Genomic DNA, 13,426 nt, shown 5'->3' on the forward strand with positions numbered 1-13,426 from the left:
TAAACTGAAAAACTTCTTAAAGTCGCATGTTTAAACAAACTTTAGCTTTTCTTGTCCTTTAACATATTTTATTTATCTATATGATTGCTATTTAAAGCTGAACTGAATTATACAGGTAAAGTAATCAATTTATTTATTTTTTCCTTTTATTGTGGAACTGTAATTCTACAACTTACTATAAAATGTGCACTCATGGGTTGTCCATCAAAGACACGGCCTTCTCCTCAAGGAATCGTTAGCGGAGTTATCACATGCGCACACACACTGTAAAATGTTATGTTTAGGTCTAAACCATAATGGCCTTTTACAGCATTTTTACTGGTACTGCAGATCACCGCAGGTTGTACATAGCAAATGAACGAGTCCTCATAAATTACATTTAGCTGTGATCATACTCCTCTTCCCTTCCTCAATTTAAAGACTTTCTAAATGTGCTTACTGGCCATGTGAAACAATATCCGGTGTAGCCCCTCATCTGAAGGTTTGAGACCCCTGTTACACAGTAAATTTATTTTAATTTTAAAGAGTAGACAATATTTCTATGGAATCAGAAGCACATTTATAGCACATGATTTGTGTTGTAGTACATTCTTATCTAAATTACATACAATGTTTTAACAAGAATCCAATAACTACTTCACTTGGTTTCTAGAGAGGGCTCTCTGTCTTGATGCCTTAAAGGGACAGTCAAGTCCAAAAAAAAACTTAATGATTTTAATAGGGAATGTAATTTTAAACAACTTTCCAATTTACTTTTATCACTAATTTTGCTTTGTTCTCTTGGCTTTTTTACTTAAAAGCTAAACCTAGGAGGTTCATATGCAAATATTTTAGACTGCCTCTAATCTGAATGCATTTTGACCACTAGAGGGCATTAGTTCATGTGTTTCATATAGATAACATTGAGCTCATGCATGTGAAGTGACCTAGGAGTGAGCACTAATTAGCTAAAATGCAAGTCTGTCAAAAGAACTGAAATAAACGGGCAGTCAGCAGAAGTTTAGATACAAGGTAATTACAGAGGTAAAACGTGTATTATTATAACTGTGTTGGTTATGCAAAACTGGGGAATGGGTAATAAAGGGATTCTCTTTCTTTTTAAACAACAACAATTCTGGTGTTGACTGTCCCTTTAAGTTAAGGCGTTGGTGGAACTAAAATACTTAACAGAGCAGTTTAATATTAACAGAACATAAATCCATGTAGTTGTGTGACTTCCACTTATTTTAAACGGACAGTATACACTAATTTTCATATAACTGTATGTTATAAACACTACTATAAAGATGAATATGCACAGATACTGATCTAGAAATCCAGTATAAAACCTTTTAAAAACTTACTAAGAAGCTCCCAGTTTAGCACTGTAGATAAGGTTAGGCTGGGACACCCAGTGAAGGGGGCTGGGAAAACAGTAAAAACAGACACTCCCCACATATGAAAAGACCCATTATACAAACAAGAGCAAGAAGGAGTCTGTAGATATCAGTCTACAGCTAAAACTGTGGGGCTTGGTTAGGAGTCTGAAAATTATTACAATGTTATTAAAAAATAAGGCAAAACTATACATTTTTACAAAAACACTCCCAGATGGGCTATATAAATGGATCATCTAGTGTACAATGTCCCTTTAATTTGTTTGAGGATTTCATTTTATGCTGAACAGTGCATAGATTAAAGTGACTCTGAGGGGCCGAATTATCAAGCTCCAAATGGCCCTTGATGCCCCTGTTTCCGTGCGAGCCTTCAGGCTCGACGGAAACAGCAGTTATGAAGCAGCAGTCTATAGAACACTGCTCTATAACTTGTCTGCCTGCTCTGAGGCTGCGGACATCAATCAGCCCGATCCTATACGATCGGGCTGATTGACACCCCCTGCTTGCGGCCGCAAATCTGCAGGGGGCGGCATTGCACGGGATTTATTGATGTGCGGCGGACATGATACGCTACATCGTATCATGTTCGTCTGCACTTTAATACATCGGCCCCTAAATATCTTGTAACTGCAAGATATTTCTGTTGTCTTGCTATAGAATAACATTTCAGTTTAAATATTTTTAAAACAAAATGGCATCTAGTTTACTGAAATAGTTTTTCTGTAACCAAACTCCACCCACTTATTTGAAACAGCCAATCCTAGTCTTGCTTCTTGAGAAGACAGAGCTAACCACAGTCATTATGTTAGTATAAACTGCATTTCCAGTTTTGAGAATTAGGAAAAAACACAGAGCTAAATTACATGGAGAGGAGACAAATTAAATAATCAAAGGCTATTTGTTTTACTTGTTTTATGCATACCTACAAATTTGATATTACAATCTCATTGGCGTCGATTTATTAAAGGGACAGTCAACACAAAAATTGGTATTGTTTAAAAAGATAGATACTTTACTACCCATTCCCCAGCTTTGCACGACCAACATTGTTATATTAGCATACTTAATAACCTTTAAACCTCTACATTTCTGTCTGTTTCTAAGCCACTATAGACAGCCCCATGATCACATGCTTTTGTATTTGCTTTTCACAACAGGGGAAGCTAGTTCATGTGAGCCATATAGGTAACATTGTGCTGACGCTCGTGGATTCTAACAACACAACACTAATTGGCTTAAATGCAAGTCAATAGATAATACATTTTAAGTCATGTGATCAGGGGGCTGTCAGAAGATGCTTAGAAACAAGGTAATCACAGAGGTAAAAAGTGTATTAATATAACCGTGTTTTCTGTGCAAAACTGGGGAATGGGTAAAACAAAAGGTATTATCTATCTTTTTAAACAATAAAAAAATTTGAGTTGACTGTCCCTTTAAGCTTCGGATGCTGCATCAAAGCCCCATCGTTTCTGGTTCTCCAGAAACTGAAGTTAAGAAGCAGCGGTCGCAAGACCGCAGATCCTTAACTTCTCAGCCACCTTTTATGTAGCGGACTGAAATCATCCCAATCTGATACAATTAGGATGATTGGCGGCCCCTGCTAGTGGCTGATTGGCCGCCAGTGAGCAGGGGGCGGCATTGCACAAGCATTTCATTAGAAATGGTTGTGCAATGTTAAATGCCTAGGGGCTGAACTATCAAGCTCTGAATGGAGCGTGATGCCCCTGTTTCCGCGCGAGCCTTCAGGCTTGCCGGAAACAGTAGTTATGAAGCAATGGTCTAAAGACCACTGCTCCATAACTTGTCTGCCTGCTCTAAGTCCACGGACATCAATCAGCCCGATCCTATACGATCTGGCGGATTGACACCCCATGCTAGCGGTCGATTGGCCGCGAATCTGCAGGGGGCGGCATTGCACAAGCAGTTCACCAGAACTGTTTGTGCAATGATAAATGCTGACAGCGTATGCTGTCAGCATTTATCGATGTGCGGCGGACATGATACGCTACATCGTATCATGTCCACTCACATTTTGGTAAATTAACCCCCTACAGTGTATGCTGTCTGCATTTAGCGATGTCCTCTCGAACATTAATAAATTTACCCCAATGTGTTTACTGTCCTTCTAAAAGGACATTCTAATGAAACACTAAAAAGCTTTGATTTGTCACAACATCTTGTTACTGCACAAATGCTTGCAGTATTGTATTTAACCCCATGCATAAAAAGCTAATTTTTTAAAGGGATAGAAATATGCATAGGTGCACTTCAGTTTTAAATAGAGACATTTTTGCAAAATACTTCCAACAACAAAATGCTTCTAGTAAGAGTTTTTATTGTTATTCAGAGGCATACACACATATGCTGTGAGGGACTGTGCACCAGTCTGCAGTGGCTTGTATGACTCAAATTAGTCTTCACTGAAGCAATACAAACCACCGCCAGCTCCCTGAGCTTGAATGCTGGTGCACAAACTCTCACAGGATATGTGCATATGCCGCAGAAAAACAGAAATAACTTTAACTAGAAGTATTTTTGCTAATGGAAGTAAATTGCAAAAATGCTTTTGTTTAAAATTGAATTACACCCATGTACATTTCAATTTAGGCTTTTTTTTACCCCTTTAAGTAATGTGCAATTTAAATACAGTTTAATTAAGGGTAACAGATTGCAGTCCTGGGCTTCCCTCTGCCACGATCTCACGAGTTGGGCACTGCAGAAATAGATTTGCAGAGTTACCGAGAGTTACCGATGCAAAGAGGGCCCCTCTGTGGCCCTCTCTGCATTGGACAGTGGAGGTGCTGATCGTTGGTGGGTAGGTGGTTAAGGAGGGAGGGGGTGGGCGGCCCATCTCTGGAGTGGGTGGAAGCGGGTGGGACTGCTATGCCACGCTACAGGGGATAAAAAATAAATAAATAAAAGCTGTGTCATTGAGGGGGAAGGAGGGAGGAGGGGCAATGAGGGGGATCCTATGTGGGATCTATTGAGGAAAAGGAATCTGGGAGGGGGGTAGGGTATTGAGGGGGGCAGCTACACTGCAGAAAAAATGGGTATTTAAAAATGTTAAAACATTTTTTTGCCTAATTTGCTGCTAACTGGGTACTGGCAGACAGCTGCCAGTACCTACGATGGCGGCAAATAGGTAGAGGGGGGAGGGTTAGAGAGCTGTTTGTGGGTGGGGAGGGATCAGGGAGGTTAGGAGGTAAGGGGGGATAGTACTCTGCAGAAAATATATAATTTAAAAAAAAAACATTTATTTTTATACTGGCAGACTTTCTGCCAGTACTTAAGATAGGGGTGAAAATTATGGGTTGGGGAGGAAAGAGAGCTGTTTGAGAGGGGTCAGGTGGGGAGGAAAGAGAACTGTTTGAGAAGGGTCAGGGAGGGATCAGGGGGGTTGGATGTGTCAGGTGGGAGGCTGATCTCTACATTAAAGCTAAAATTAACCCTACAAGCTACCTAATTAACACCTTAACTGCTGGGCATAATACAAGTGTGGTGCGCAGCTGCATTTTGTGGCCTTTTAATTATCAAAAAGCAATGTCAAAGTCATATATGTCTGCTATTTCTGAGCAATGGGGATCCCAGAGAAGCATTTACAACCATTTATGCCATTATTGCACAAGCTGTTTGTAAATAATTTCACTGAGGACCCTAAAATTGTGAAAAAGCTAACAATTATTTTATTTGATCACATTTGGCGGTGAAATTAAATATACCAAAATGGGCCTAGATCAATACCTTTGGTTGCCTACTAATATATATATATATATATATATATATATATATATATATATATATATATATATATATATATATATATGTATATATATATATATATAGTTTTGATAGGTAAATATAAAAAAAGCTCTATTTCAGTTTAAATGTAGTGATGGCAAAAATGCTAAAAATGCTCTGGTCTTTTGGAGAAGTTTTTGCCTGAAATGTCCGGTCCTTACGGGGTTAAAAACAACTTTAAGAATGATTTTCCAATAATTGTAACTTAAAATCAAATGGAAAAATAAATTTAAAAAGACATAAAGCTCACATTTTTTATTTTCCAAGTAATCATCGCAGAAAAAACAAACCCACGACAAATGGGTTAACTATTAAGTATTTTACCATCCTATCAAATATGCTGCCAGTTGGTTTTTTTATTTACCTAGCCAATTTAAATCTTCTCCAGCCACCCCTGAAAAAGTAATTCCAGTGTTTATTAAACTCAATCTGAGAAGGATATCTCTCACAGTGAGAAAGACTGGGTTCATAATACGGCTGTTATTAAAAATCTTTGTGTCACCGGTGAAAGATGTTTATCACTTTTCTCAAAGCACAGAAAAAGGATAAATAAATATATGTTCTCATGATGAAATTAAAATACGCTAAAAAGATAATAAAAATTTGCAATGGGACATTTCTTTAGCAAACACAGGTTTATTATCAGTCAGCATGAGGCACCTAGGAAGGAGAAACCTCAGGTAACAAATCAATAAATCGAAAGGCTACAGGGAAAAAAAAAATCATCCAATCAGTCACCTCGGTGTCAATTATGTATGAAAACCCAGAAGCAGCGTGTGCTCACAGCAGGGAAATAGCGGTGAAGAAATACGATCTCCGCCACCTGCAATTATTTAAAAACATCTTTCCTAGACATGTTCGGCAAGAAAATAAAGACCCGGAGAGAGAACAAAGTAGTCCCTAAGGGTTCTATTGGCAAAGACCAGAACACACCAGAATTTAACATTGATACTCAGTTAACAAGGCGTGCTCTAAATGAACAAGGGATTACAACAGAGACCTTATTTGTTAAAATGTTTCAGAAATACTGTGGTCTGGTTTGACTTGAATGATTTACTGTATGGCCTATTGTGCTAGAATTCTCCAGAGAATAATTACTATGGATTATTAAGGAATCTTGACTTTTATTCCCCTTGAGCGGCTTGTATATGAATGATTTGTGTTATAAGCCTCTCCAACCCTTTCAGTACAGAGAATAATATAGCTGTACCAATTAACCACTTCACCCTCTGACAGCTTAGCATTGCATGGTGAGCACAAAAAGGGTAAGGCTTGTGATAGCTAAGTTATGGATCAGTGACTCATTACTACATAAAATCCTCATCAATGTTTCCAAGAAATGACAACATTTTTTTTTACATTTTTTTTTAATGAATACACTTCCAGCTGTTATTATAATAGCCTAAAAGGTCAGACAGAAAGACAGTAGAAATGAAATATCATTCTAATAGGAGAAAGGCAGACTATATAAGCAGAAACACACATAAGTATCGTTGAAGGCCAGGATTGGATTATGGGGGACTGCGTACGCTGCTAGACCCGGCCACCAGGCTGATTCTTGATGTTGTCAACGAGTGAAGCTACAGGACGCTGTATAAGGTAGGACGTTTCTAATTACATTAAAGCCCAGCACTGTTAGGATGGCATGGAACGTCCTAATGGTGTAAAGGGGTTAATCATTACCTTGCATTTTGTTGTCATAAAAATAAAATAATTAAAGCTTTAAAAAAAAAAAAATCTCTTTTAACAGAACATGATACCCAACATTTTTCTTTCATGATTAAGGTACAACTTTCCAGTTTAGTTCTATTATTACAATTGCTCCATTCTATTGGTATCCTTTGATGAAGAGGCAGTAATGTATTACTGGGAGTTAGCTGTACAAATTGGTTAGCCAATGATGAGGCATATATGTGAAGCCATCAATCAGCAGCTAGCTCCCAGTCCTGCATTGCTACTACACTAGGTATGCTTATTACAAAGAAAATAGAAATGCACTCAACTGAGACAAAAGCTGGAAAAACTGCCTTACTAGTTCATAAGGCCAGTCCCACTCAGATCACAGTCTCTTTTAGCACACTATGACTTTCACAGATAAAAAACATCCTATAGCATATGAGTCTGACCCTGCCCAATGACAGCCCAGCGCCGAAATACTCGACAAAGAAAACAGAGAGACGCACTTCCTTGCCTTATCAACTAGCAAGGAAGTTTTTCCAGCTTTTGCTCTGTCTCAGTTGAGTGTGTCTCTCTATTTTCCTTGTATTTTTAACAAAGAATAAAAAGAGTAGTAAAGTGGAAAATTCTTTAAAATTGCTCTATCTGAATCATTCAAGTTGAATTTTGACTTTACAGCAGTCGCCTTAATGATTGTTTATGTTTTTTGTTTGTTTTGTTTTTTAAATGTTTTATTGAGGTTCAATTCCAGGCATACAAATTGCATAAGTGCAAGAACCACACAGTACAATAATTTGTCTCAGAATACAACCGGTATAGAAAAACACAACTAAGTGCAAATTTTTTTTTACAAATTTATATGCCTCATGCCCATATTATCATATTATCTGACTCCTGTCATCTAAACTATATACCCTCTATATGGTATTTGAGGCCACATTTTGGACCACCTGGTAATTAATGCAATAGAGGGTAATTATGCACATTAAGGGGCCACACTTATGTATCTCAGTGAATGAGAGTTAGACTAAGCGCCCCGGATGTAACCTCTGGCTTTGTACAAAGGCCTCCTAGCTGGCCAAATGGAGATTAAGAATAGTGGTGTAGTGTGCAAAACGCCTAAACAAAGGCCGAGGCTGCTAAGGTCCCTGAACTGGATGAAGTGAATCTCTGAAGGAGCTAATGGGGTCTAGCTCAAAAGTGATGTTCAATACAGTAAAAGATCACAATGAAAATACAATAAAAACACAATAAAAAACAATAAAAACAGATGATAAATACGGAAAAATCATAATTGGTTACAATTATGGATCCATAATATCTATGTTCAAAGGTTAGACAAAAATAAGCAATGGGTGATACAGTAGGATATACTTTAAATGTGTGTAAATAAAAATGATGATAGTGGTGGCAAAGTCCATCAGGTCCGCAAGACATCGCTGAATGCGGAGAGCAACAATGGGCGGCCAGCAGGGGGTGTCAATCAACCCGATCATACTCGATTGGAATGAATTCCGGGGATTCCTGTCCACCTGCTCAGAGCAGGAGGACAGGGTTATGGAGCAGCGGTCTTTGTGACCGCTGCTCCATAACTTGTGTTTCTGGCGATTCTGAAGACTCGCCAGAAACACGGGCCATGAAGCTCCGTTCGGAGCTTGATAGATAGGCCCCATAGTGTAAACCAGTGCATTAAATCAGATAAGCAGTATCTGTCTCAGCCTATTTGGTAACATTTAGGGTTACATAGAATATAGATCTGAATGAGACAAATATGTGTACAAATATAATAACTGTACCAACTAACAGTAGGCTTAAACAGTTCGTTGCTGGATTTTCAATAATTCAAGCGACATAAAACACATATCCCTATTTTGTCTATAGTAAATATACGGTACATTGAAAGGCGCTCCTAACATAGAGATGGCATTTGTAAACAGTAAAACAAAGTAAGCTACTACTCCACTGCTAATATAAGGCTCAAATATCCAATTCAAATATGACATTTAATATCAGCTTAGTATTTTAATAGCCGATATCACTTATGTAAATACTACGGCACATGACATGTAGCATATGTGGTTTATAGAGGTTTTATTAGCTTTGCATGAGACAAGTACGTGTATACGGGTATATATATATATATATATACACTATATATATATATATATATATATATATATATATATCTGTATGATCTTATATGACTGCCTCGGCCGCAGGCAGCCTGTTTATATGGGTTGCTATACCCTACCATGACTCTTTACATAAGCTGTTCCAGGAAATGCTTTTATTTTGCTGGTATATGAGCACAACGTTATCTATATGACACACATGAATTAGCACTGTCTAGCTGTGAAAAACTGTCAAAGTTCACTGACATAAGAGGCGGTCTTCAAGGGCTTAAAAATTAGCATATGAGCCTAAAAAGGTTTATATTTCAATATGAATACCAAGAGAACAAAGCAAATTTCATTATAAAAGTAATTTGGAAAGTTGTTAAACATTGTATGCCCTATCTCAAGCATGAAAGCTTAATTTTGACTTGACTGTCCAATTAAAACACTTTCAATGAGCTATGTGGTGTAGCAACTGTACAGTTTTTCTTCCTCCAACAGCTACTCATAAAATCTGAAAGCTCTTTGTTAGTGCTCATACACTAGACTGGTTAATTATGTTTACAATACTTAAAGGGACATTTCAGCTGAAAGTGGAATGTGTTTCAATGGATTTAACTTTTGAATAGAAGATTTTTTTTCAGTATACTTGATTTAGAAAAAAATGCTTCTAGTAAAACCTGTCACTGTTTTTAGTGTGAACCTTTACTATGCATGTGAAGCATATCTAAATATGCTTCATGCCACCCGCATTTTAAACAGTGTCTCTGCTCAGAGAGCTGACAATTTATTGTATTGTGTTAGCAATTACTTGAATTGTACGATACAAGACACTGCAATGGTGCATGAAGCATATTTAGATATGATTCAGTGCACATGTACAGTAAAAGTTCACACTAAAAGCAGTGATAGCTTTTACTGCAAGCATTTTTGCTAAGTATATTGCAAAAAGCTACTATTTAAAAGAGAAATGCATTACTGTGCATTTATATTTTGGGCTGGACAGTCTCTTTAATTGATATTTCTGCCTAAACTTATTGGTTTCTCTCCCAAAGCAAACCATTTACAATTTGTATTTTTTCTCTTGGTATCTTTTGTTGAAAAGCAGATAGGTATGCTTAGGAGACAGACCCTTTCTGGGTCACTATATGGCAGCAGTTTTGCAAGAATGTTATCCGTATGTAACTATGTATTGCCATTTAGTGCACCAGATGCCTACCTAGGTATCTCTTCAAACCAGAATATAATGGGAATGAAGAAAATTTGATAATAGAAGTAAATTGGAAACTTTTTTTTAAAATGGTGTGTTCTGTCTGAATCACAAAATATTTTTGGGGGGTTTAATATACCTTTAATATTAAGCATCCTACTTTTGGAGACAAAGAAAAACTTAAAATATCCATAATTTGCACACAAAAAAAGGTAATATTTAACAATACTCATCCACTTCAAATTAGTTTAACATAAATGTAACTCAAATTACCTCTAATTTTTACCTGGCGAATAAGATAAGAACTCTCATTTGATAGAGATTACGTTGGTGTATAATTGGTGTATCTCATGTAACCTTGCTAAAAAGTGCAGATTTATAAAGGAGAAATACAGAAGCAGAAGAAAAAAAAAATCATCATGAAAATGTTGATAAAAATTAACATTATTGGCGTTAAGCAATGTCCTAAAACAAATTTTTAATTTGAGCAAGTTTGAGATGTGTCGTATTCATTTATTTTTTTAAAATGTTGTATTACTGTGCTAATGTTACCATTTAATTTACTGCAAAACAGAGTTAAGACAAAAAAGATTAGATAAATATACCCTAGCTCAATATATTTGCATTTTAATTATTATTTTTAATTATTATTTTGCAGTAACTGAAGCTATACAGTATCCTAAATATTGCTTTAATTACATTGTTTATACGTTAGCCCAAGGCTGATTTATGGTTTTAGAATCTCACAGAATTAATATGCTGTATAAATCATCAAAGTGCACAAATAAATCTATTATTCTGACAGGAAGTGTGCTATAAAATATTATTTCTTTTTCCTTGTAAGCAGAAAGAGGGTGTGTCCTTTTCATTTAAAAAGACACGGGATGCTCTTGTGGAAATAAATTTTGTTTTAAAGGGCCATGATACAGAAATGTTGAAACACTTGAAAGTGATGCAGTATAGCTGTAAAAAGCTGTCTAGAAAATATCACCTGAACATCTCTATGTAAAAAAGAAAGATATTTTACCTCAAAAATTCCTCAGTAGCGACATCCCATTGTAAAGGACTTCTAAGCAGCAAATCAGTATGTCTGTCCCGGTACAGCTAAGGTGCACACTCATCTTATTTCCCTATTCAGTTTAAGGAAGTTTACTATGAAATTTTATGAGATCACAGTAAAAGAGTTCATGACCTCAGCACTGTTGATGCTGATTGGCTGCTGTTTATTTCTTCATTTTTTTTTTTTTTTTTACCTGCAGCTGGGAGCAGCTGAATTATAACTTTTTACACAGAACTTACTCTGCTGAGCTGAGGAGATTGTGAGGTAAAATATCTTCCTTTTTACATAGAGATGCTCAGGTGATATTTTCCTGTCAGCTTTTTACAGTTATACTGCATCAGTTTTCTGTAGCTAGACACTGATAAAGGGGGGGGGGGGAGTGGATCAGACTACTCCAGACAGCATGTCTATGTAACTAATTTTGCTTATTTTTTTATTTTTTATTTTTTTAAATACTTGCCAGAAGTTTTTAACCATTTTTATGCAAACTATTTTTACTTAATTACCCATTTTAGGATATGCACAGATCTCAACATGTTTTATGGTACTTTAAAGAAAAATAAAAGGGTTAGAAATCGTTAGTGTTTTGCACATATAAAAATTGCACCATTAGAAACTTTAAGTAATTCCCATAAAAATGCACTTACTGTTTCCTCTAACCGAAGCTTAAAGGGACAGTCTAGTCAAAATTAAACTTTCATGATTCAGATAGGGCATGCAATTTTAAACAACTTTCCAATTTACTTCTATTATCTAATTTGCTCAATTCTTTAGATGTCCTTTGTTAAAGAAATAGCAATGCACATGTGTGAGACAATCACACAAGGCCTCTAGGTGCAGCAACCAATCAGCAGCTACTGAGCATATCTAGATATGCTTTTCAGCAAGTGATATCAAGAGAATGAAGAAAATTAGATAATAGAAGTAAATTAGAAAGTTGTTTAAAATGACATGCTCTTTCTAAATCACGAAAGAAAAAAATGGCTTTCATGTCCCTTTAAATATAAATAAAAGTTCTACATAGATTATCAAATGTTGTTACAATTATTACAATGGTAAAATGTACTGTTAAAGGACCAGTAAACACAGCAGATTTGCATAATCAACAAATGCAAGATAACAAGACAATACAATAGCATTTACTCTGAATTTCAAATGAGTAGTAGATTCTTTTCTAACACATTTTAAAGTTATATATATTTCCACTCCCCCTGTACCATGTGATAGCAATCAGCCAATCACAAATGCATATACGTATAGTCTGAGTTCTTGCACATGCTCAGTAATAGCTGGTGACTCAAAAAAAGTGTAAATATAAAAGACTGTGCACATTTTTTTTAATGGAAGTAAATTGGAAAGTTGTTTAAAATGACATGCTCTATCTGAATCATGAAAATTTAATAAAGCCTGAGTGTCCCTTTAAGTACATATCGACAAGTATGATTGCCAAATTGCCCCTTGGACACTTATGAAAAAGATGTGGTTCCAGCAACCTACTATTGATATCTATTTTTTATACTCCTCCTGTATTCCTATATCAATCTCTTGTCTAATGTACACCTAACTCTTGCTTTGTTTCTTCTGCCTATGCCTCTAGGTTTACACTATTACACATCACATATCTACTGGACAGACTGTCAGCCAGGCAGAGTCATTCACATGCAAAACATGAAAGGGCAATCACACAACTGATCAAAAACATAAATAGCACAAAAAATGCATTACACTTGATAAACTAAATCATACAGACATGCAGCAAAATAATGAAAACAAGAGAACATGAAGATGAGTAGTTGGTGGCAAACACTAAAATCAAATTATTAAAATAAACCAGCGTAAAAAAAAAAACAACTTCAGAAATGTAATAAAAAGCCCAACATAGTTCAGGAATCCACACACACCACTAACCTCCCAAATATGCACCATAACCTTGTGCTCCTATTACATTAATGCACAAATAATCACGCTCAGTTCTCTATCTGAAAAAATAGAAAGATATACAGAGGGCGACTCCTAGTGCAGATTAGTAAGCAAAGTCTGTACCCACCAGCTTAACCCTTCAGAGAGATACTCACAAAGTATAAAGCACACTGTAGTGCTAATGGAGCAAGCTGGGTATATTACAGTGGCCCAGCTTGCCTGAGGAAACAGAGTGGTCAGCTCTGAGAAACGCGTAGCGTATTTTACTGAT

The sequence above is a fragment of the Bombina bombina genome, chromosome 9 (assembly GCF_027579735.1).
Source record: "Bombina bombina isolate aBomBom1 chromosome 9, aBomBom1.pri, whole genome shotgun sequence".
In the NCBI taxonomy this organism is placed as follows: Eukaryota; Metazoa; Chordata; class Amphibia; order Anura; family Bombinatoridae; genus Bombina; species Bombina bombina.